Source organism: Delphinus delphis, chromosome 5 (genome assembly GCF_949987515.2).
Source record: "Delphinus delphis chromosome 5, mDelDel1.2, whole genome shotgun sequence".
Taxonomy (NCBI): Eukaryota; Metazoa; Chordata; class Mammalia; order Artiodactyla; family Delphinidae; genus Delphinus; species Delphinus delphis.
Window position 1 is genome coordinate 117,214,119 of NC_082687.1, and position 26,765 is coordinate 117,240,883.

Consider the following 26,765-nt stretch of genomic DNA (forward strand, 5'->3'; position numbering starts at 1 on the left):
GAGCAGGTTTAGGATTGGATAGTCTGGATGATCTTGGAGGGCTCTGGATTATCAAGGTGGCCCCTCGCTGTCTGGTACCTGGTCCTGAGCTGATTAGGGCAGAGGAGTGCTGCCTCCTGGAGCGCTGAACAGAGGAGGCAGTGGGGGTGTGCGCTCAGAATCGGTTGCTCTGCATCAACATTGTGCTCAAAGGCAAAGCACGTTGTTCACTATCTCTAGGAATTAGCTAACTTGGGAGAGGCAGTCCCTCTCTAGTCCGTGAGGTCCCCGATGTTAGAGTATCAAGAATATGGAAGATAAGAAGATACAGTTAATGTAGTTAAATATAGTTAATACAGGGTTGTGTCTCAGAAAGTCAGAACCATAAACTAAATCAGCTGTGGAAAAGGAGAAAGATATTCAAGTGTGCAAATGATGTAACCAGGCACTCTCAAGGTCCATTTCTACACAAGTACGTAGAAAGTTTTACCCAAGTATAAAGTTATTCAAGGCTTCATGCTATTGCATAGATAAATCTAGAAAAATCACTAGTCCTAAACAGTGAGATATGTTGGGAGGGAGCTGGGGGAGAGAGGATTTGACTGACATTATGGCCTAATTAATTCTGTCCCCTGTCTTCTTTCTCTATGTACTTGGTTTGTGCAGAGACAGAATATAAGGACGGAAGTTCAGAGCAGACACTTTCTGTTACCAGACAGGACCAGTACATAAAGAGATAGCAAGTTTGTTGCGGCGCAAGTGTGAAAATATATAGCTTCCAAATAGGACCAGGAGTTTTATTACTGCTCTTATGTTATTTTTACTGTTCAACAAAAAGAAGGCAACATTGTATCCTGAAAAGAAACTAAAGTGTACAGTAAAGTGGGCCAGGGCTGGAATTCTAACTCAGCTGTTTACTGTGTAATCTTGGGCTATATATGTTACTTCTCCAAACATAAGTTTTTTCATCATAAAATGCAAATTATATCTAGTCTTGAGATTGGAAACAATTAAGAAGCAAAACATAGGAAACAGATGAAGATTTAAATATAAAAACTTTTAAAAACTAAATTAAACTGAATTTGAGGATGTGGCCAAGAGATTGGAAACAATTAAGAAGCAAAACATAGGAAACAGATGAAGATTTAAATATAAAAACTTTTAAAAACTAAATTAAGGGCTTCCCTGGTGGCGCAGTGGTTGAGAGTCCGCCTGCCAATGCAGGGGACACGGGTTCATGCCCCGGTCCGGGAAGATCCCACCTGCCGTGGAGCGGCTGGGCCCATGAGCCATGGCCGCTAAGCCTGCACGTCCGGAGCCTGTGCTCCGCAACGGGAGAGGACACAACAGTGAGAGGCCCGCGTACCGCAAAAAAAAAAAAAAAAAAAAAAAAACTAAACTCAATTAAGCTGAATTTGAGGATGTGGCCAAGGTGGCCACATAATGAGCTTTTTTTTTTTTTTTTTTCGGCCGTGCCTTGCGGCTTGTGGGATCTTGGTTGCCTGACCAGGGACTGAACCAGGGCCCTGGCAGTGAAAGTGCAGAGCAGTCCTAACCACTGGACCGCCAGGGAATTCCCAGCCACTCTTCCAAACTTATCACATGATCTAGCTGAGAACAGATCCTGGGTAAGGTGTCTCCTGAGCTGGGAAGAGCAAGAGGAGGTGTGACTTGAGCTGGGCTTGCCCAGTCCCTGCTCCCAGTCTCAACCATCAGGCAAGGCCCTCTTCCTCCTCCTCCAAGAGTGAGTGAAGAGTGGTAAAGAGGAGACAGTAGGTCCCCACCTCCCCACCCTGGAAAAATTAGAAGTGGGGGCGGAAATCTCACTATACCACTTTGAAGATGATTATGAAGATAAACTATAGATAAGATATGCAAGATGCCTAACCAGAGCAATAGGCATTTTCAGTAGAGATAAATTCACCAAGACTTCATTTATCACATATAGCTTATTCCTTCTTCTGGTATTGAATTTAGTGAAATAGCTCTCTTTTTTTCTCATATAATATTCAACACTAAACTTTTTATTTATGAGAAAAGGAGATATTCTGTCTGAATCCGAGTTACTTGTAATTATGTATTCTGAATTAACTCATTGATTTTACAAATAATTCTCAAATTCCATTCCAGTAAGAGTGTAGATTGGTAAAAAAAAAAATGCCAGAAATAATGTAATAGCAACCTGTAAACACAAGTATTAATTCTTACTATTCAGTTGTTTTTGTTGGTATTTTAGTTGATCACATTGAATGGTAGGTATTTAATTCATCTTTCCAGATAGAACAATTAGGCACCTTCTCATTATTACACATACAAGTCAACAAAGGAGGATTTGGTAGCTTTCAACAATGATACTAACATATACTATTTATGAAGTGTTTTATAAAGTTTCAGGCACTGTGCCAGGTGCTTTATAAAGCTTTATTTCTAGTCCTACAATAACCCCGGAAGGAATTATTATTATGCCAATTTTATAGAAGAGAAAACTGAAGTTCAGAGACGTTGAGTAATTTTCAAAGTTGTAGATACAGATTGAAACTAGCAAAGTCAGAATTCTAACGCAGAACCCTGCAAAGCCTACATTTTTTCCTTTAAATAAGTCCTTCTGCCTCCCCCCACCCCAAGAACCTAAGGTGAAAACAAGGTTGTAGTTCCATTAGCATAACTAATAAGTGACCTTGGCACTTCATTTAACGGAAGTTTTGTAATAAGGGGTAGGAAGACAACCCTTTTTTAACCCTCACATATGAGTTTAAACACATGATTCATTTTGAGCTAAAATGTTTAGCTGATTCATCCAAACTATGTTGAGAGTTCAGAGAAAATGATAAAAGTTCTCCTGCATTTATTATAATTTGAAGCTTTTAATGGGCATACCATTGTTTCTAAAGTTCACCAATACCCTGTACTTCTCCTTCCATAGGATTCATCACATTGGGACAGGATAGGTGCTCATTATTCATTGATTATTTGAATGCACTAATTAATGACTAAAGGCATAGGGGTCTCAGAAGTGGTGTTAGAGGGTATTAACTTCAGGCAAGAACAGGAGAGATTCTGCAGGACCCAACCTTTCTCCAACTATAGCCATTCCTTTTGAAAATCAAAAATTGCTCATAATTGTGCACACCATGAAGCTTTGAACACTTTGTGCCATGTATAATACCTATTGTATTTTCATAATTTTCATGTGTAACTGCAGAACCACCCTGCTTATTATAGACTCCTAGGAATTAATATAGACTGCCAAAGATCACCAAAGTGAAGACCATAAGCCAGCGTGAAATTGAGTATTGATGAGCTCCATGGAGAATCAGAGGTACTGATCTCTCTTGGTCCTCTCCAGTGAATTTTTCTCCAACAAAACTGAACTCCTCTGGGCTTGGTGAAGAATGCATTAGAATGCAGAAAGGTGGAGCAGATCCTGTGTCCCCTTCACCCCTCCCAGAAGGCCAGGATTCCTGCTCAGGTCCTTGTCCATCTCCCCTCTCCTGACACATGGCCCATATCTGTCTACATGGGGTCTATAGCTCTCTCCTCAGATTCTGCCTGTAACTTCTCCTTAGCATCACCAATTATGTATGCTCTTCTCATATAGGTTTTACTGTGTTATGTTATAAAAGTCACATTTTTATTTCAGTGTTTTAAAAGATTTAAGTACATAAATTTTCATGTAATCATATTTTACCATCTGTACACATCTTTAAAACAAAAGAAGGTGTTTTAAAAAAAGGCAATTTGGCTACAGATGTGCCTTAAATGTCTTCATCATTTAAGTGTTTTTTTTTTTTCCCCATTTCTCTCTCTCTCTCTTGTTTTTAACTTCAGGAAGATTATTCATGGGGAAAGTCCTAGATCCTATTTCCAAACCGAACACAAATTGTAATACAAAGCATCCTTTTATATAGACTCATTGCCATTTAGGGAATATTTATGTCTCAAATGGGAAAGGATGTTCAACTAAAAATGGGCATTTCTATTCTGGTCAAAGTCTTAACTGAAATTAAGTCTGCTGCCCATCTCTCTGTCTTACAAGAACACTCATGTTAAGTCAGGAAAAGAATGAGAAGCTGAAGGAACTCTAGGCATAATTCAGGCACAAAACTGAGCTAGAGAGAAACATATATATATTCTTGAAATAGATGGTATTTCCACACTCCCCAAATTAACTGGTTAGTTGATTAACTATTTTTTCAGATATATAGATATAGATGTTGATATAGATATAATGTGTGTGTGTACAGATAGACAGATATGTTTATCTATCTATCTATCTAGCTATACGTGGGGAAATATATAAGGAAGAATAATAGCTAACACTTACAAAGTACTTATTATGTGCTGGGCACTGTCTAAGCATCTTACACATATTAACTCATTGAATCCCCATGATAAGTCTATGAGGGGAGTATAATATTATCCACAGTTTTACAGATGAGAAAACTAAGGTGTAATAAAATACATTGCCCAAGATCACATAGATAGTAAGTGATGACTTGAGCCCAGACAGTCTTGCTCTAGACTTCATACGCTTTACCACCATGCCAAACTGCTTCTGTTGTCAGAGAAGGTACAACATAATGGGAAATTTAAATGTTCACGTGTGAGAAGCTAAATGATAACCCAGTTCCACAATATGAAATGTCCCACAATAGTGTGTCTTGGGTGGCGCATGGGCTCTGAGGCCATGAGAGCTGCAGATTTAGAGAATGTTTCCCTTGCCTATTTTACTCTGGACTGAAGTAACCAGGAGAAGCTTTTTAGGAAGAGAAGAATTGAAGAATTGGGCCTTTTTAACTGGAAGAATTGGATGAGAGAACAGAAGGCATTCTAGGTGAGAGGAAGGGCTTGAGCCAACATTCAGAGATCAAAATGAACAAAGCATTACTATAGGGGAGGAACAGGAAGACCAGCCTAACCAAAGCAACAGGTTCAAGTAGAGAAAAACAGATGTGTTTCCAAAGGTTGCTTAAATCCAGATGTTACAAGGATGTGACTCTCAGGCAAAGAATTTGGACTTCATTTCATAGATAAAGCAGAGCTGTCTTAAGAGGTCAAGTGCAAGAGTGGAAAAGTAAAAAAAGTATTTGGGGAATACAAATTTGGCAACCATGTGCAAGAATAGAAGGGATAAGAAAAAGGAAACAGGGCCTTACTCAGAAGTTTGTGCATTTTTCAAGATGAGGGCCTGGAATTCAATAGATATACTTTGAATAAATAAAAAAGAAGGCATAATACATTCTAGAACTATTACTAAGGAAATAGGAGGAATTGTATGAACTGTTCTGGAAACCTAAGGGAAATCATCAAAGATTATTTCAAAGGTTTTTAACCTGGGAAACACAGAGTAAGATGGAATCCAGATGAAAAGTAGATACAAACTGGAAATGAGGAGAGAGATTGGGGGTTTGCAGACAGATTCAGAAGCCATCTCCATAGATGGGGACTGATTTTGAAGACAGGCTAGGGGACTGATAAGACCGGAGGTAATGTCCATGTATGAGGAATACGAAGCGGAAGAAAAGCTCTTGAAGGAAACTGAGAAGATGCAGTTATTAAAGTAGAGGCTGTGGAGAATCAGGATGGTATAAGCTTTATGGAAGCCGAGGAAGGAAGTGGTTTCAAGAAGTAAATTGTGGCCAACAGCTCTAAGAGTTGCAGAGAGGAGGAAGAGACATGAGAACACAGAAAAAGTTACTGGACCAGCACACTCACATTACACAATGTAGATATAAGTAGTCACAACTTCATTCTTTTAGCTTGTAATTACCGTAATTTTGTCAACATCACCATTACTCCTGCCAGCGCGTTTCCCGCCGCCGGGGTCAGGGGTCGGGGTTCGGGTCGCGGGGCGGAGGGAAGAGCGGGCGGGAGGGAGGCGCCGACGCCAGACGCGGAGGCAGGAGCTGCGACCGGCCGGCGGGAGGCCGGGACCACGGAGCTCGCCGAGCCGCCGCCGCCGCGCTCATGGCGGCCGCCAAGGACACCCACGAGGAGCACGACACGTCCACCGAGAATGCCGACGAGTCCAACCATGACCCCCAGTTTGAGCCCATAGTTTCTCTTCCTGAGCAAGAAATTAAAACGCTGGAAGAAGATGAAGAGGAACTTTTTCAAATGCGGGCCAAGCTGTTCCGGTTCGCTTCGGAGAACGACCTCCCGGAGGGGAAGGAGCTGGGTACAAGGCATGTCAAGCTGCTGAAGCACGAGGAGAAGGGGACCATCCGCTTCCTCATGCGCAGGGACGAGACCCTCCAGACCTGCGCTAACCACTGCATCACGCCGGTGGTGGAGCTGAAGCCGAACGCGGGCAGTGACCGCGCCTGGGTCTGGACTACCCACGCCGACTTCGCCGGCCAGCGCCCCAAGCAGGAGCTGCCGGCCATCCGCTTCCTTAACGCCGAGAACGCACAGAAATTCGAAGTTTGAAGAATGCAGGAAAGAGATTGAAGAGAGAGAAAAGAAAGGAACAGGCAAAAATGACAGTGCCGAGAAAGTAGCCGAGAAGCTAGAAGCTCTTTCGGTGAAGGAGGGCAGGGAGCCCGAGGACGAGACCAAAGTGGCGGCTGAAGAGGAGCAATGAGTCGGCTCCCGTTGTGTCCTTTCTTCCTGTCTTTTCTCTTTTTCTTTTTTTAAATTTTGCCCTGCCCTCTTCTTTTTGGTTTGTTTTTATTCTGTTTTGTTTTTACAAGGGACTTTATATAAAGTACTGGCCTCCAATATTCAGGTTGTTTTTTCCTAAGTTTTTGCCCTAATGAAAACGACTTCAGAAAATCCGTTACCCAGTCGTGAGAATGTACTGTGCTAACTTTCTTTTCCATAGTGGAAACATTTATCTGTAGTCATCAAAATAGCAAATAAACAAAACATTTGTTGAACCTGAAAAAAAAAATATTCCTTATTGGGTAAATCAGTCCCTACTTAGACACCCAGTCAATCAATAATGCTTATTGAGCACTCATAATAAAACAACAGGGAGGAAGCTTGGTGGGACAGATGGAAGCAAGTGTAACTCAACAGTAAAATAAAATGGTTTCTAAGCCATAGAGCTTGGGTGATCTTATTCCTTTTCTTTAGGTACATGGAGAATAGATGCAGGAAGATAACATGGTGATAAAAAGCTTATGAACTCACTCACAATAGGTCCAAAGAGTGTCCTGGCAAAGGTCTTTGAAACTGGGATCTTTATTTGGAAAAACCATTCCCCACAAACACAGGAGGCACCTCCCAAGGGAAGTTCCCTGTGATCTTCCATGTCAGGGACCTAGTGGATGCTGCTGACTTGAAAGGCTCTTGAGAATTAGTGAAGAGAATAGGTAGGCTGGGGTCCATCAATACACCCACCCATGCAATTGGGGGCCATGTTTCACATCTCTCTGGTCTTCATTCTGTGTGGCCTAGTATGTAAGAGAATGTGCCTGGGAATCGGATCTGGATTCAAACCCCAGCTCCTCCGTTTATCAGAATTGTGGTTTGGAAAGCCATTTAATCCCTCTGGACTTTATTTTTGTCATCTGTGAAGATGGAGTAATAACTCTATATCAAAGATTATTGTTAAATGCTCTGTTCATGTGACACTAAATACATGGTAGCTACTCTAATTACTATCTGAGGAGGTCTGATGCAAACAATGGTGATTATCCTAGTTGATTACGAGGACTGAGTAGTGTCAGAAAAATCTCAATAAATAAATAAAATGACTTGCAACTTTAAACTTTTTCAAAGCACTTTCGTATCTGCTAATACATGTTATCCTTACAACAAACCTTCGAATGTGTGTGTGTTCGTTATTGCTCCTATTTTGTAGATGGAGAAAGAGGGCCTCAGAAGGGGACAAGGACTTATTTCAGTCACAAAAGGGGAAGGTCACAGAGTCTGCACTGGAACCCAGGGCTGCTCACTCCTGTCAGAACCTGATGGGAAAAGCCAAGAATCTGCTGCCACTTTTCTTGCCAAAATGCCCCTCCACTTATGTAGTGAACACAATGCAGAGATGAGTTAATTCTCTAGTCACATCAAAGAGCTGCTTGTTGAACTTTCGACTTTTGGCAAGTCGTGCATCATTTCTTAGCTTCAGCAATTCCTTGACACTTTTCCTGCTTTAACTTTTATTTTTCAAGGCACTTTTCAATTTACTCTGTTGTGTTCTCGAATAGTAGGCATTGTTTTCATCCTTTCTGCATCTCAAAAAAATGTGGTTTGTTTATGTTTCCATTAGTTGACATTACCATCCAAATGCTTATTCAGATCAGAATATTGGTTTGGATATATGTGGTGCGTGTATGGTAGTGGGGGTGGTGGGAGGTGATCTCAAAGATGTGCAGACACGTCATATTACTTTAAATCCTCCGATTTTAAGGATAAAGTGCACTTGTCTTCAACTTCGTACACCAAGTTAATTGACTGGTCCATTACTTAGTAGATTTTGTACTTGATTGGGAGGTGTAAGGCCCTAGACAAGCAGAACTCAGCCTTATATAGTTTTGTTTACCCCTTAGGACCCTGTGGCAGGTAGGAGTGAGGGTGGGAGATGGAGGAGAGGGTCAAAAGTACAAGACTGCAAGTACTGAATCCATCTCCAGTGGAGGGGATGAGGATCCTGAATAGCTCCGCCCTACAACTTGTCCACAGTTGTGTGAGCCCAGGGAAACTATAGAGAATTCTTCAAGCCTCCTCTTGCAGTCTTCAATCATCTCAGGAAACAGACTGCTTCAGTCATCGTTTTCCTTCTAGAAGGAAGATGACGAGAAGAAAAGTTGAAACTTTCCCTCAAATTGCTCCCCCTAGAGTTTTTGAGAGGTAGGATCTAGAGTACCTTGCCATCCAGTAAGAGAGCCACACCTGGGGGTGCGGGGGAAGGACTAGTGTTCCTGCATTCTGATGCCATACATTCATTTTACTCTGATTTAAAATGTATTTCTCCAAGTTACCAATTTTTACACTGTAAGACAGATGACATTTTGATCCTACATGATATATTTCTATTCAAAGGGTTTTAGGATATATTTGTTCATTAGTATGTAAAGCTGAGAAGTATTGACTCTAAAGTTACTGGTAACACTGAATCTATTATTTTTATGAAAAGACAATGAATATATTTTCCCCCGGAGTGAAGATATATTTTCCGTTGCCATATCAGGGCATCAGAGGAAAGCAGTTTCCTTGAATCATTACTCTCCGTCCCTTTCACTTCACTGACTAATCCCAGAGATTTGAATCCTAAATTTAACTTTGGAAGTTTGCTACAAGTTTCAAAGAATTTGCTAAATAGGTTTCAAATGTTAGTCCTTTGTGCCTTGGGAATTAAAAGAAGAGTGATGGTTACTTTTATAGTAAAAACTTGGCACAAAATAAAACGTTTTTTTTTCTTTCTCTTTTTTCCATGTGCTCACCTAAAGCAATAAACTTGTGGATGATTACCTCTGAGTTTTTCCAACAAGCTCAAGGAAGTTTAATGGCCTGAACAATGTGCTTTTTAAGAAGATCACTGTAAACATTCATTTCAATTCAAGGAGTATCTTTCAAAGTTATTCTGGAACAAATATGGTGCAAAGAAACATCAGAGAGAGAAAAGAAACAGGAACCCCAGGCTCTCGCTCTAGTCGTCTGTGGCCCCTGCACTGTCTGGCTGTTCTTTCCTAGCTCTTCATCCTCTACTAACTTCTGTGTGTTGGAGTCTCCAAGGCGCTGTCATTGGAGTGCCAGCCTTGGAGCAAGCCTTTTGTCTTCTCTATCTGTACTCTCTCCCTAGGTGTAGTGGGTTGAGTGGTGGCCCCAAAGAGATATGTCACCATCCTAATTCACAGAATTTGTGAGGGTTACCTGATTTTGGAAAAGGGATCTTTGCAGATGTAATTAAATTAAGGAATTTGAGATGAAGAGATCATCCTGTATTATTCAGGTGGGCCCTAAATCCAATGACAAATGTTCTCATAAGAGAAACACAGGGGAGATTTGGCAGACAGAAGAGGAGGCATTGTGACCAAAGAGGTAGAGCTTGGAGAGGTGTGGCCAAAAGGCCGCAGTCAAGGATCGCTGACAGCCACCGGAAGCTAGAAAAAGTGAGGAATGGATTCTCCCCTAGAGTCTCCAGAGGGAGTACAGCCCCTACAGACACCTTGATTTTGGACTTCTGGCCTCCAGACTGTGAAAGAATACATTTTTGTTGTGTTAAGCCACCAGTGTGTACTCAGTTCGTTATATCATCCACAGGAAGTTAATACACTAGGGAATCCCATCTAGTTCTCATCTTCAAATTCGATCTATAAATTTAAATCTCCAATCCTGACTGTCCTCTAGGTGCCACACTCATGTATCTAACTGCCTGCTTCACATCTGCACTTGGATACCTAATAGACATCTCAAACTTAGTATGGCCAACAGAATTCTTGATTTCTATCTCCTGCACCCACCACTCTGTTTCCTAGTCTTCCCTGTCAATAAATGGCACTACCATCTCAGGCTTAAGGCTTAGGTCCAACTACTTCATGGCTCCAGCAAAGAACCTAAGCATCATGCTTGATTCTTTTCTTCCTTTCAACCCCCTCTACCTAATTCCTAGATGAATCCTCTTGGCTACCATTTCAGTCCATTGTGTCTGACCTAAGCTTATATTGTAGATTTCTGATTTCTTCCCTGCCTCTACTCTTGTCTTTTTCCACAAAAGCCAGTGTAAACGTCCTACAGTGCAACTCATTTCTTGTCACTCTCTGCCTAAGATGTTCTAATAGCTTCCCACTGCACTTAGGATAACATCCAAATTTCTTATCTTGGCCTACAGCAGTGGTTCTCAACTGGAGACTATTTCACCCTCACAATGCCAAAGACATTTGGCACTTTCTGGAGACATGTTTTGGTTGCTACTACTGGGGAGAGCCTACTGGAGTCTAGTGGGTAGAGCCCAGGAATGCTGCTAAACACCTTGCACTACACAAAACAGGGTCCAACAAGAAAGAATTATCTGGTCTCAAATGTCAATAGTGCCAAGGTTGAAAAACCATGCCCTACAGAGTCCACATGAGTTGATACCTGCCTTTTACTGCCTCATTTCCTTTTACTTTTCCTCAAATATGCTAAGCTTGTCCACATCTCAGAGCCTTTGAATATACTCTCCCTTCGGATTGCAACATACTTTTCCTAGTATGTTGCATCCCATCTTTGCATTTCTGTATCTTTGTTATCCAGGTGTAAATTCTAATACTACCTCCTCAGAGAGGCACCACCCATCTAAAGCAGCCTCCACCCCATCCTATCCCTGCTCTGTCGCATTAGCCTGTTTTTACCCTCTATATTGCTCTTATTGGTACTTTATTTTATATTTTTATGAGTTTATCATTGGCTTCTTCCCTCTAAAATTGCAAAGTCCTTTAGGGTCTTTCATGTTCACTGCTGTTTGCCTGCATCTAGAGCAGCACCTGGCACAGAGTAAGTGCTTAATAAATATTCATCAAATCACTGACACGCAAATGTAAAGCAATAGAGGATAATTAAGTAACCCATAAAATGTTTGGTCCCAAAAGTGATGCAGTGAATCACCAGGAAGGCAGGCTTATTTCTAATCCCTTGTCAATTTCTAGTATATGGCTCTTTGGATGTTACCTTCATTTAAGTCTTAACTCCACTGACAGAATAAGAAGCTAGGGCCTTGTTTGTAGAAAAGATGTAATTTTACTTTTGAATCTATTGTTTTGAAGACAGAGCAGGCTTTCATGTAGTGGATGACTGGCAACCAGTTGTTAATGTGGTTGTAGATTTGAAGAATCCACGTAGAAGCAATGGCTGAATCCCTGAGAGCAGAGAAGCCCACTGAGGGATTGCTTTCAGAGAGAAAAGCCAAAAATTTGCCCTGAGAGAACCTACTGTTAGGAATAGAGGAGAAAGAAGAGTCAGCAAAGGAAACAGAGAAAACCTGATTAGAAAAGTAATAGGAAAACAAAAGAAAAAGTTTCTGAAGCCCCAATCACGGAGTGATAGAAGACAGTCAATTTATAAAGGAAGCATTGATAATGCATTTTTGGAACTTTTATGCCTTTGGGTTGGGGGTACATGTTCCATCCATTAATCAGTGAACAGCTAAAAATTTTCTGGCAATGCAAAAATAAACTTAGCTATAAAGTACCTACAAACAGAGAAGGTAATGAAAATATTCAGTTCTTACTTAAAAAAAAAAAAACCTTAACCTTGCTATGAATTTTCCATAATTGTAAAGGGTTTCAGGATAATCCTCGGGCCCCTAATTTTCCTATTATCTATTTTACTTATTATGAAAAAACTTTTATCATTTCTAATAGAGCCTAAGTGTTGGAAATAGAAGTCATTTTTTCCCCTTTCATCCTGTGTTAAGTGGTTGAGAAATCAGCTAGGGAGATTGGCAAAATTAAGAACTGGCAGAAACTTCCATCTGCCCCAAACTGATCCACTCATGTTTCCATGTTTGGAAATGGTTTCTTGGGCTTATCCACATTTTGTTGGCAGGTCGTATCTTTGGAGAATGACAGGCACTTTTCTCCCTACTACCCTACTAGCCATGATCCTGGGCTTGAGGAATGCAAACTGTCTGTAATGTCCAAAAGCTGAGGGCAAATTAAACTGAGGGCCAAGTGAAATTACGGGTGCAGCCATTGGGTGAGAACTTACTCCGTTGCAGATACACATTACTGAGCTTGCCTCGTGGTGGTGTATTTTGTCCCATCATATGAAAAGAGAAATGAAAGAGAGGACATGTATGAAAGTAGGGTAGAGAATGAGAGTTAAACATGTCTGAGGATGAATTAAATTATTACATTTGAGATGCTAAGAAGAAATAGAGAGGGGATGGGATTGCAGATCACAGAAACCCAAGTCTGACAGGACAAGCACAGTTAATCTTAGGTGGGTCAGAGGATGGCAGTTCAGACAGAGGGACTCAATGACAATGGCTGTGAAGCTCTCCACCATCCATTCTGGCTGCTGGAGTGAAAAGGGAAACCGAAAATGTGGTTTATTTCCATCATCTCTCCCTCTAGCTCCCACACCTCAGTACTCAAGCAATACCTTTTGGCCAGAATTGAGATATGAGCTCTCTAGGGAGGAAGAAAAGGCAGTCTCCCTCCCCCTGGCAGTTTCTGGGTGGAGTCAACAGCTAGCAGAGGCTTGAATTCATTTCTCTTCCCCAGAGGCTGGGCCTCTAGAGCACAGCTCCCTCCTTACCCAGCAGATCCCAAGGGAGGAACTTCTCTGCAGTCTCACATGGAGAAGGGAAGCCAGGGTATGACTGTAAGTTCTGGTCATGAAGCTGTGGGATTTGGGATTGGACCCCAGGGCTGCTGCTAGGTCATATGGAACATTTATGCAAAACTAAAAAAAAAAAATGCCACTTCTTCTGGGATGATGCAATCCAAATCTGGGGTGCAAGACTTGGAAAATGAAAGATCCCCTAAACTGTTCCTCTTGGGCAGGGTGCAAACTGAACAAATGGTGACCCAGTCTGTCCCAGCTTGTATAGATTCTATAAATTCAAAAGGTTGAATAAATTGATGAGATTCTTATAGGACCTGAATCCACTGATGTACTACTTGAAGAGTAGGTCCTTCCTCACAAGGCTCTAAATGATTAGCTAATAACATGGGAGTGTTTAAGGAACTGTACCTCACAATGGGTACATCTTTTCCCTCCTTCTTATCCAGTTACTTTAAAATAAGAGTAACAATGGTTAGCTTTTACTGAGCACACTTGACAGGTTCCAGACACTGCACTAAGTCATTTACAGAGATTAAGTCAATGAATTCTTAGAATAACCCTGTAACCTAGGTGGGTATTATTCTTCCCATTTAATGTTTCAGAAAACAGAGGCTTAGATGGTTGAACTAGTAAGTGGTTTTTAACCTGGAGCCCATTTTAACTCCCACTCTATGCTGCTATTCCCTTTTCTTTCCCTCCCTCCCTTCTTTTTCTCCTTTCTCTCTGTCTCTCTCTGTCTCTGTCTCTCTCATGTTAATAAGGTATTCATTGAACTTCCTGATAACTCTACAATTGACCTTTTAGCTCTGACATTCCCAGACACTGGGCTTTCCAAACAAATAGCTTCCCTTTGTTGTTTGGGGTTTGCCTCAGAGCCAGAATTTTGAAAATCCTGGCTTCAGGTTTCCACACCTAATCCTTGCCAGGCGGTAATACATTTCAGCACACAAACAAGAAAACAAAGCTCCACTTGGTCCTTGGCCTGAGGCTCTGTGGCTTTTCTGGCCAACGAACCAAAAGCACAATGGGAAACCCCCATCCATGGTCACTTCTAGATAACCATTTGCCATCTGGGGAAAATGAAAATAGAATAGTACCTGGTAGTTTCTATACAAAGAGGTTCCATGTTTTTCCCCCATGTTTCTGGCACAGCTCTGGATAATTCCCTTAGATATTAGCCATCTCCTCAAGAAATCATAAGATATACAGCATCTTAAGTAAAATTTATAACACCAGAGCCTCTATGGTGGTATTCCCTTTGACTTTGTTTGAAAAACCTTATATTTTACAAAAAATGTAGTGTCTACTTAAAACATGGACCCATTGGGGCTTCCCTGGTGGCGCAGTGGTTGAGAGTCCGCCTGCCGATGCAGGGTACACGGGTTCGTGCCCCAGTCCGGGAAGATCCCACATGCCGCGGAGCGGCTGGGCCCGTGAGCCACGGCCGCGGAGCCTGCGCGTCCGGAGCCTGTGCTCCACAACGGGAGAGGCCACAACAGTGAGAGGCCCGCGTACCGCAAAAAAAAAAACCCAAAAACCAAAAAACAAACCATGGACCTATCCATGCACCTTTAACCTTTGTTAGAGAATGTGATGTAATGAAGATACAGAGCTAATCCATAAAATGTCTAATTTTCGTGAAAAATGTGTAACATCCAATATATTAACATCCAAATAAGATAACCTAATGTTCTTGGTTATTGGTTTCCAAAGATTGTAGAACATTTCCTCCTTTGGCCTTGGAGAAATTTGCTCTGGGATTTCAGCCTAGCCCTTGACTTGCTGAAAGACTACAGACTTAGAACAAAGCAAGCTGGCTAAGAACAAAGCAACTAGTGAAAATGAAAGTAAGAGGTCTCTAAGGCTTAGCGTGTGTTCTTTTTTTTTTTTTTTTAACATCTTTATTGGAGTATAATTGCTTTACAGTGGTGTGTTAGTTTCTGCTTTATAACAAAGTGAATCAGCTATACATATACATATATCCCCATATCTCTTCCCTCTTGTGTCTCCCTCCCTCCCACCCTCCCTTTCCCACCCCTCTAGGTGGTCACAAAGCACCAAGCTAATCTCCCTGTGCTATGCAGCTGCTTCCCACTAGCTATCTATTTTACATTTGGTAGTGTATATATGTCCATGCCACTCTCTCACTTTGTCCCAGCTTACCCTTCCCTCTCCCCGTGTCCTCAAGTCCATTCTCTAGTAGGTCTGCATCTTTATTCCCGTCTTGCCCCTAGGCTCTTCATGACCATTGTTTTTAGATTCCATATATGTGTTAGCATGCGGTATTTGTTTTTCTCTTTCTGACTTCACTCTGTATGACAGACTCCAGGTCCATCCACCTCATTACAAATAACTCAATTTCGTTTCTTTTTATGGCTAAGTAATATTCCATTGTATATATGTGCCACATCTTCTTTATCCATTCATCTGTGGATGGACACTTAGGTTGCTTCTATGTCCTGGCTAAAGAATGAAATTAGAACACTCCCTAACACCATACACAAAAATAAACTCAAAATGCATTAAAGACCTAAATGTAAGGCCAGACACTATCAAACTCTCAGAGGAAACTATAGGCAAAACACTCTATGACATAAATCACAGCAAGGTTCTTTTTGACCCACATCCTAGGGAAATGGAAATAAAAACAAAAATAAACAAATGGGACCCAATGAAACGTAAAAGATTTTGCACAGTAAAGGAAACCATAAACAAGATAAGAAGACAACACTCAGAATTGGAGAAAATATTTGCAAATGAAGGAACTGACAAAGATTAATCTCCAAAATTTACAAGCAGCTCATGCAGCTCAATATCAAAAAAAAACAAATAACCCAATCCCAAAATGGGCAGAAGACCTAAATAGACATTTCTCCAAAGAAGATATACAGATTGCCAACAAACACATGAAAGAATGCTCAACATCATTAATATTAGAGAAATGCAAATCAAAACTACAATGAGATATCATCTCACACCAGTCAGAATGGCCACCATCAAAAAATCTACAAACAGTAAATGCTGGAGAGGGTGTGGAGAAAAGGGAACCCTCTTGCACTGTTGGTGGGAATGTAAATTGATACAGCCACTGTGGAGAACAGTATGGAGGTCCCTTAAAAAACTAAAAATAGAACTACCATACGACCCAGCAATCCCACTACTGGGCATATACCCTGAGAAACCATAATTCAAAAAGAGTCATGTACCCAATGTTCATTGCAGCATGTGTTCTTTAAAGAAGGAAGAAATTGCTGCGGGGGTCAGAAGAAAGTCATTGGCGGCCCTTGAACTTACTAATGCTAGTCAGACCTCCTGTTCCAGATAGATCAACAAAGTCCAGAAATGCAATGTCTCAGTGTGACTGTTACAGCAGTGTCCTGGCTTCGCTGAGATGTCTTCTCTCCCAGAGGTCATTTTACTATTGGTCATTTAACCGTTTCCCCTGATGCTGACATTCCTAAATTAGTAGGGAAAATGAACGACAGATGTTCCAGATTGAAGCCCAGGCTTTGGAAGGTCACAACTAAGAAAGCATCGATAGCCAATTCTGGTCTCATTTGGTAACATCTCTAATCATGATACAGTGCTGGAGGATGCCAAGAAGGAAAGGGGACCAGATTTATGTGAGTTTGCTGAGGTTGAAAGAGCAATGTCTTCTACCTAGTCTTGGGGTTGAGGTTAGGGAGTGACAGGGTACTACTTTCGAAGATCGCGAAATATATATATTGATTTGCCATAGGTAGAGAAAAATTTAAAGCTTCAAATATGTGACATTACTGGGTTTATTTTCTCCCCACCTCTTGAAAAGAAACTTTTGCAGAGACAAGATCGAGTGATTTTGAACACTACTGCATTTCCAAGTTAGATTCCTAGACCTTTGTGGCAAAATAAAAAACTGTACGGGCTTCCCTAGTGGCACAGTAGTTAAGAATCTGTCTGCCAATGCAGGGGACACGGGTTCGATCCCTGGTCCGGGAAGATCCCACCTGCTGTGGAGCAGCTAAGCCCGTGCGCCACAACTACTGAAGCCCGCGTGCCTAGAGCCCATGCTCCGGAACAAGAGAAGCCACCACAATGAGAAGCACGCACACCGCAACAAAGAGTAGCCCCCCGCTCGCCGCAACTAGAGAAAGCCCACACGCAGCAACGAAGACCCAATGCATAGTACTTCCCTGGCGGTCCAGTGGTTAAGACTCTGCACTTCCAATGCAGGGGGTGTGGGTTCGATCCCTGGTCAGGGAGCCAAACAAACAAACAAGCAAACAAACAAGACCCAACTCAGCCAAAAATAAATAAATAAATGAATTAAAAAAAAAAAACTGTAGAATGAGAGGAATGAGGAGACTGCTGTTCTGATTATAGCTTAGCTTCTATCCAGTTGAGAGAATCCAGTAAACTTTCCAGGTCAGTTAAAAAGAGGGGCTTGGCTAATTAGTTGACCTCAAGGGCCCTTGCACCTCTTGAATTCATTGCTAATATAAACACAGCACTCTGTCTCTGATAGGTTACCACATTTAGTATCTCCTAACACTACACAGGTAAATTTTAGACCAAGGTCCCAATGTAGTATTGTCTTCATTTTTCTGTTATATTAAGATGAACTGTAAGTCCTTGAATTACTATATAGATATCTCATTGTACTTTGTAAACGTTCTGTATGGCTCCAAAAATGCATCTGAGACCAAAAAAAAAATGTATTGTCTTTCAAACCACTTACACGTGTAGTGTTTAAAATGGAAAATGCAGTTGTATGGAAATACATCTCTCTCCAGATTGTAATAAAAGGTTTATGTGATCAATTAACAGTGCGTTTACTGCCCTCTGCTGCCCTAAGCAGAACACTGGCTTTGGAAAGTCCAGCCTTACATCTGACTGGGGAAGGCCAGATTTTCTTTTACGGTCATTATTTTTAATGCTTGCTGGCATATTCCAAATGTAACACTATCTGACTTAGAAAATCCCAACAATGAAGTAGCCCATGGTCTGAAACCAAATAAGCACTACGTTCTTGTGCTTCAGATTTTTCTAAAGTCTTCTGGGGTTTTATTAAGTTCTGGGTGTTCTTTCTACAAGATCACTAATATGTGGAAGTACCTGTTTATTTAGAAGTTGATTACAGGGTGTTTTTTTTAAAAAAAAAATCAGTTATCTTTTAAAACATGAAAAATTAGTAGAAATGGAAACAAAACTGATGAAAACCTTAGATGAAAACCTTCCTTCTTAAAAAGTAGAGTGAAACTTAATAGAATTGCTTTGTGGGAATGTTCTATTGTTTCCATTTAATATTGGGTGCTTACCATAAGAAAAAGATTGAGTGCTTTTATAGTTTCAATTATATTTTTGTCTACTTTTTTTTTTTTTTTTTGCGGTAGGCGGGCCTCTCACTGCTGTGGCCTCTCCTGCTGCGGAGCACACGCTCCGGACGCGTAGGCCCAGCCGCGCTGCGGCACGCAGGACCCTCCCAGCCGCGCTGCGGCACGCAGGACCCTCCCAGACCGGGGCACGAACCCGTGTCCCCCGCATCAGCAGGCGGACTCCCAACCACTGCGCCACCAGGAAAGCCCTCTTTGTCTACTTTTAATTAACAATATTAGGTGCCATTTCTGTTCATTCTTTAGGACTTCTATTTAATAATGATAGCAAAGGATAATAACTGACATTCGTGAGGCTTCCTGGAGAGGTACCTGTAAATTGTATTCATTACTCACCTAGCAGAAGCTTCTACCTGAAATCTGTTTTACTCCTGAGTTATAAATTATCAACTGCTTTTATTCACTTAACAATTATATGTCAAATGCCTACCATGTACCAGGCACAGACTCTTGGATGAGTAAACTGAATTTCTAACCTAAGGTGCTCAACGATTTAGTGAGAGCAAAATGTAGATAAACAGATGTATTACTGAGAAATTTCCACAGATTGTGCTTCCGTTTGTGCCAATCTAGAGTTCTAGTAGTTTGATTATTTCATTTGATTATTTATTGATTATTTCAGGATCCGGGGCACTAGTGACTAATTCTGTCCTGTAGTATTCCTTAATACTCACTAAGAAAAACAGGAATAGGTTTTGCAGCTTTTTTTTTCTCCACTGTATACTTTTTAATAACTTGATACCTCCCTTGGACAAGATGCATGCGTGCATCTACCCTAACTCACCAATCACAAATGTGTTTGTAAATAATAAAAAGACAAGTATACTTCCAAATGCAGATAACCTTATTTTGCTGTTATAAGTTGAGAGGAGTTGTAATAGAAAACCGACCATGCTATATCCAATTACTGCCAAAACAGAGAGCTATGGATCCAACATTCCAGAACCAAGGTGAGTGACTTTGGTAAATGATTCTGACATTTAACTGGCTAGGAGTCAATAAACCTATTTAGCAAGTTAGTTTATTTGGTTACCAAGAGTGTGTTTTGAAAACACAAGGAATACTCAAGGGGCTTTGCTTGAATCCTCAAATGCCTTATAAGGAATACTCGGGAAGTTATTGCTCAGTGTTAAATGCTTTGATAAAGCTTTCCATTTTGTTATGGTTAAGGTAGGCATGTAGTTATATTTGCTTCAAAGGGGTTCCAGGATTAAGTTGAGGAGATCATACTGTAAGATGTGCAGTGGGGGGCCTTTGCTGCCTTTCCATATATATGAGCTCTGAATGAAAACCCTAAACTTCTTAAGAATCTTAGCCAAGCCCAGCCTGTCTCCACTGGCCACCTCCATCTTCCAATGTGGAAGCAGAGTGGCCTTCTATTTGGGCAACTTCTTTCAGTTTCCTCCATCCTACAGCCAACATGGTTCTTCAGCTAGCTGCATCACAGGAACATGGCAGGAAGTGTAACGTCTAACTACTGTCCATTGGCACTTACCAAAAATGTGGTTGATGCAAACCAGTCTAAACTAAGGAATATTTTAAGAACAAGTTCCGTAAAATTTAATTTTTTTTATACAAATAAACATTGTGAAATTTTAGGGGGCAATAATGAATCATCCCCTTCTCTCCCTTTTAATTTCGGAACCAATTAAGAAACAGACCAGAGTTAGACAGATGGAGCCAAAAAAAGAAAAAGAAAAATCAGCTTTATTATTGGTAAAGTTGGCCTGGAGAACATGGTTTGATCTATGACCACATCGGGCTTTCTACAGGTTCCCTTCATCTTGGAAGCATTTGCAAGTGCAAAGAAAACTGTTCTACCTAGAAGAGTTATAGGTGCTCTATACCTCCTTGCAATAAATGAATGAATGAAGCAGTCAATCAAAAGTTACTTCTGCTTTCCTCAGAGGAACATCAACATAAATTCCACAGTACATGGAATCTTTTCATTTGTTTTGACCCTTGATGACCCTTTGCCTCTTCGGACTTGCCGGCTATTAGCATGACACCCTCAGAGGTGGCAGAAAGCTGGAGTGGCTTTCAGACTGAGCACTTCTGGTGCCAGTAAGAGGTCCCTTCAGCACCTTTTCCTCTTCCTCCTCTCCCTTCATCTTAAAATACAACATGTTATTTTCTGGTGGGAAGGTAGATATATTTGATTTCTGAGATTGGTTCAGTGCCTTAGACCAACTGTTTTGGCTCAAGTATGATTAATTTAAACACCAGCTCCTGTTTAGTAACTTACTCTAATCAATCAACAGGTATTTATTATGTGCCTTTTAAGCAGAAAACAAAGAAAAATGCAAAACAAACCTATGACTCTTAAGAACATGGAGCCAGATCCAGCTGACGGTTATGTTATGCCAGTGTTTTCAAGACAGCAGAGGACCGAAATGCCTATCTCAAGAGTTCTAGCCTTAGAGTAGCCCTCACACAGTCCACCTTCCTTTTAGGTTTTAACTTTAAATAATCAGTTTTACTCACAATAAAGGTGGACAGGACAATGTGACTTGGACCTGAGACTAAAATAGCACTTCCTTTTAGGGAACTAACATTTATTAAGTTAGGCTAAAATAGCATTTCCTGTAGGGAATTAAGATTTATTAAATTAAAGTTAATTGGCCTCTGGTGATGGGCCTCCTGACTCACCCGTTCACAGACAAGAAAGCTGGCAAGAAGATCAGAAGCCTAGCTGACCCTACCTGGGGAAAGTTTGCTTACTTCCTGGATCTTGAAGCACAGGTGAACCCACTGCCCATGAGCACAGCCCATCCAAACCAGTAAGAGAAAAGATTGGCTGTCACTTACTTTTCAATTCAATGACCAGAGTCCTTGGAAAAATCATGGCTCGGTGGCTTTCAGGCTCTTCACCAATCACATTAGCTCGTCTTCCCAGGAGAAAAGTGACAGGAGACATCCAGAAGTGTTATATTGTCCCATCTGTGAGGGGAATGGAATTTCCCTCTTTTGAAAAAGAATGAAAAGGGAAATAAAATTCTCCCCAACACCAAAGTTTTCTACAGGGGTAGACCTCACAGGGCAGTCCCAGCGACCGTCATAGGTTGTTTAGGTTTAGGTTGTCCTGAACACAACTGCAGGCTTTCCTGTAGAACTCTATTTAATCTCTGCAGAAATTCTGATGTAAGAACTATCTTAACTTCTGATTGAGACCCTCATCAGAACATAAAAGAAGACAGAATAATATTTACCATACATAAAGAAAGAGATTTGAGCCTACAAGCAGAATCTGATCTCCTCATTTTTCCCACTTGGGAAAGTAAAACATTTTTAATATATTTTTTCTTCCCTCCCCTCCTCCCAAAATGCAGGAGCTAATTTGCCTGAAGTAACCCATAACGAAGCCTAGCAAATCTGTGTCTTGTGTTTGATTCCAATTCCTTCCCATCACTGTAGCATTCTTCTCCTCGGATTGTTGTCAGGTTTAAAGAGGTATCATAGTTGAAAATGTTTCGCCCATTGCCTAACATTTTAAGTCCCATTATCTCTGGGTTTGGATCCTGGCTCTCTCATATACTAGCTCTGTGACCTTGGAGAAGCCACTACAATCTCTCTGAGGCTGAGTTTATTTTTCATCACAGGGCAAGTGCTTATTAATTTTAGTGCCTTTCCTTCGAATGTTAGAAATGAATTAGATATCGTAGAATTAGAAATATATATTTTGTAGGCTGGCTATCCCTGCCAGCCTCCTGCTTTGTCTTCCCATCCACACCACTTTTCTGCAGGCAGCAAATGCAGTGGAAAATATTTGAACTTTTGAATGAAATCGTCATGGGTTTGAATTTCTGTTCTGCCATTCATTAGCTGTGTGACTATGGGTAAATCATCCGAAAGGTCTCATTTTTTTACTATGCTAAAAAATGTTATCACGATGAGAAGAGAGACCTATATTCAGACTCATATCTGAAAGAAGAGAATTATAGTACATCAACTATCAGACTTTTTTCTGCGTTTTAGAAAGTAGCTTATATATTAGAGAAGTTTCATGTCTTTAATGATTCATTCACTTGTCAGGCATACCTGTGCACTGTTCGTGCAAACGTACACACTACACTCAAACAGGTCAGCTTCCTTCCCGGGTGGTGCCGACTTCTTTGGAAAAGCCACAGCTTGGTGCCAGTGACAACTGGCAATTTCTGTTACTGTGATGAGTGAGGATGGGTTAATCCCTATGCCTGTCAGGTTTGGCCAACCACCAACAAATTTCCCTTCATCAAATGTAAGTATGTGTCCTGCCAAGTACTTTCCACTTACTTTTTTTTTTTTTTTAATTTTATTTTTTTTAACATCTTTATTGGAGTATAATTGCTTTACAATGGTATGTTAGTTTCAGCTTCACAACAAAGAACCCATGGTAAATATCCACATTTTTCCTTCCTTCTTTTCTTTTATTTTTTTAAACAAAATTTTTAATTTTAATTAGGATCAGAACTAAAAGAAGTTACATAAAAGTTATATTGATTACACCCATCACTAGTCTCTGAACATACAAGCTAAAAGAATCACACCAAAATAAGCAATCTGCCATCACTCAGACAAAATATAAGTTCTGTATTGACCTATTTTCAGGTTCCTCTTTCTTCACAGAAAGAGAAATCAGGTATTAAGGCTCCCATTTTATAGCTGAGGACATTGTCTTAGCTATAAAATCAACAACTTGCTTATCTTGGTCACCTGATCTACATTGTGGAAAGGAAATTTGAGAATGAGAGTTAAACACAGCTGAGAGTTAAACTCAGATAATTATTACATTTGATCTAGAAAAGAGGCATTTTGCAATATCTTCAGTGGGAGAATACATTTTAGCACCCAAAGGGAATTGTAGCAGCAGCCTGTGTGCAGCTTTGCTCAGTGGGATGAGATGGGAGATGCTCACAAAGGCGCTCTATCATCAGGTTTCTCATGCACTAGAGATGCCATATTTAGGCACAGAGGGGGACTTTTTTAGAGCCACGTTGTATAACAGATTCTCTCGTTATGAATATTCAGTCCATCCATAACTCCCTTGCCCATCCTTGGCCACTGGCCCAGCAAACGCCCAGCCCCAGAAGACTGTGTAAAACAACGGACCTCTTGCCAGATTAGGCTTGAATTCCCTCACAGTTCCCTCATCCATATTTATGACTTCTACTCCCACATCTATCCCAAACTGATATGTTTAGCCCTGATCCTCTCATTTGCCTTCTAGTCTCACTTCAACAATTCACCTGATTTCAACATATTCCTCTGCTTGAATACTTGCTAACAACGTACTCAAATATAATCAGTGTTATTACTGAAACATCTTGGAAAGAGAGCTGGGGTTTTAGGCTCCTTTCCCCAATATATTGATTCCCCTTCCTAGATTTATTTGCTTCTACCAATGGTGCCACCATAATTACAAATTTGCAGTCATTATTGATTTCTGCCTCTCTATAAATCCAGTCTTTCACTGAGTCTATAGTTTTTGCTTCACGTTGTGTCTCTTATCTCCTTCCTATGGGTTATAATAAACTCCAATTCAGGCTCTCATCCCTTCATGTTTGCACAAGTTTAATGGTTTCTCAGTTTCTCTATCTTCACTCTTTTCTTCTCCAGTCCATCCTGCTCTAGTAATAATTTCTCATCACTACTGGGTTATATCCAAGTGTCTCATCCTGGATTTAAAATTGTTTTTGTTTTTGTTTTTGTTTTCGCGGTACGCGGGCCTCTCACCTATGTGGCCTCTCTCGACGCGGAGCACAGGCTCTGCACGCGCAGGCTCAGTGGCCATGGCTCACGGGCCCAGCCGCTCCGCGGCGTGTGGGATCTTCCCCTCCACGGCGTGTGGGATCTTCCCGGACCGGGGCACGAACCCGAGTCCCCTGCATCGGCAGGTGGACCCTCAACCACTGCGCCGCCAGGGAAGCCCTAAAATTGTTTTTAATGTGGTTCCACCTCACTAATCCACCTTTACTTTCAACGACCTGTCACACATACCCTCCCACCCTTGTTAGGTCAAGCTCTGCACCTCTTAAGAACACACTATGCTTTTTCCCACCACTGTTCTGCCGTACTTACATTATGAGTCACACATAGCCCAGCTACAGGGCTAAAGGAGCTGGACAAAGACCTGCACAAGGAATGATAAATAATTTGGGAGGTAGATTCCCAAATCTATCTAGACAAGTGTAACAAGTAGAATAGAGTTTGGGAAATATATGGGAACATAAAATTGGGGGTAGTCTGGGCAAGCAGTTCCTTTCAGAAAGAGCCAAACTTCAAGAGTGGAAATGGACTAGTATATGGATGACAGAGACAAAGGATCCAAGATAGCCATTCTGAGAAACCTAGGTATACAGGCAGCACCTGGTGGTAGTAGAGTCCCCGCATTCAGGTGAAATGGGATTTCCATCCTGGGAAGAGGAGGTATGACAGGGGCAAGAAAAGCCTCCCATTGTAGAAGAGTTGGTTTTCATGTAATTTATCGGGCAGGATAAGTCACAAAGAGTAAGACAAGCAGGAATATAGTTACAGGATGGTTCTCTAGAACAAGGCAGAAACTTGTCAAAATGGGGTCACACAATCAAAGCTGATCAGCATCAGTAACAGAGTCCACTGCCCCCCAAAACCCAGGGCTAAGAATATGTGTTCCAGAGCCTGAGGCGGAATCTACCATAGTAAAAAACTTTGGATTTGAATTTCATTCTCCTGCCATCGTGCTCAAGTTCCTTAACTTTTGTGAGGCTTGATTTCTTTATATATAAAAGTGGGGAAAATGATAAATATTTTACAGATTTGGTATGATGATTAAATAAAGTGCCTTCTATGGTATCTATTGTTTAATAATAGGCTCGCTGTCCTCTGTCAGAGCTTCTGAAATCACCCCTGCCCAAGAAAAGGACTGACTCTACTGGTTGAGGTGGTGCTAAGCCCATGGGTGGGGTGTAGCCATTCCACAGATGGCAGAGAAGATTCCAGAGGCAAGAAATCAGGCAAGGCCGGATGCTGGGATGCCTTCCTTCCCCTCTCCTCTTCCCCCCTCCCCCCATCTCTACCAATCCTGAACATGTCTCATTATCAACACAACCCCACATCTTCTGAGAAGCCAATACTGTCCTAGGGATTTCTCTGTTCTTTTAGCCCCTTTTGAACAGGCATTTTACTATACTTAACCGTGTATAGTACTACAGTCCCAGTTTTGACTTCTTTCAAGTAATCCCTAAGGTTCGTAGCATTGACATTTGCAATCTTGCAAAGGCATAACTTCCATTCAAGAGTTCTGCAAAGCTGGCTTGAGGTAGTGGGTCACTCGCCAAGTGAGTGAATCCAGAAAATCAGCCTCCATTGTAGTCCAACATACTTTAGATGATATCAAGTTGTTGCTACATGAATATTTTATGGGGGAGTTATATGCTATTATGGAATTTGAGGATTGGGAATTTTCTAAATTCTCTGGATGAATTCCTTGATAACACCAATGGCCCACAATATAATTTATTGTTTTTTAGTTTCCTCTTGTTCTTTAGCCAGATTTGCTCAGCTAATGTCAAGCCTCTCTATGAATGAGCCGAATTTGTTCTTTCTCTTGGTTCTCCCAAAATTTAGCCCAAAGTTGCCTTCATAATGAGCATTCAACCTGCAGTTGTTGAATTGATTCAATGACTACAACTTGTTACCATTTTAATTTTTGTAATTCTAGATAGTCATTTTCTTCAATTGCCTAGTTACATCTGACATAAACTATGATATTTTCCCTAGCATGAGAAAAAGGGAAGTAAAATACAAAAGAATTGGGTCTACTACTCATTTTTTTTTTTAAACAAGAAAAGCACTACAAACCATTTGCAGGGAAATTTTGGCTACACATCATCCTTGTCACCAGTTGGCTTATGAATAATCAGGGTAATTTACATTACCTTCTTCTGTTTACAGACTGTATATCTGTCTTCCAATGGATTTTCCACTTGTTCTAATGACTTGCTGAAATGGAAAAATACTCAACCTCCTTTACAAAGTAATGATTATCAGTACCCAACCACATCTCCCTGCTTCCAGATTAGTTTTTTCGCTTTCATTTTTAAAGAATGTTCTTTTACTATGGAAAATGACACCAGGACTTTCTGGCTAATTATGGGTACAAATATAACACATGAATTACTCCTGACATCACACACACACACACACACACACACACACACACACATTTAGCCCATCCGT

General features: G+C 41.0%; 1 protein-coding gene and 1 pseudogene across 1 annotated transcript in view; both read left to right on the forward strand.

Moving 5' to 3' along the window:
- Window positions 1–26,765, forward strand: part of SYNPO2 (synaptopodin 2) — a 172,246-nt gene that overhangs the window by 57,787 nt on the left and 87,694 nt on the right. The gene's annotated exons all lie outside the window — the stretch shown is intronic.
- LOC132425581 (ran-specific GTPase-activating protein pseudogene) lies at window positions 5,818–7,010 on the forward strand (annotated as a pseudogene).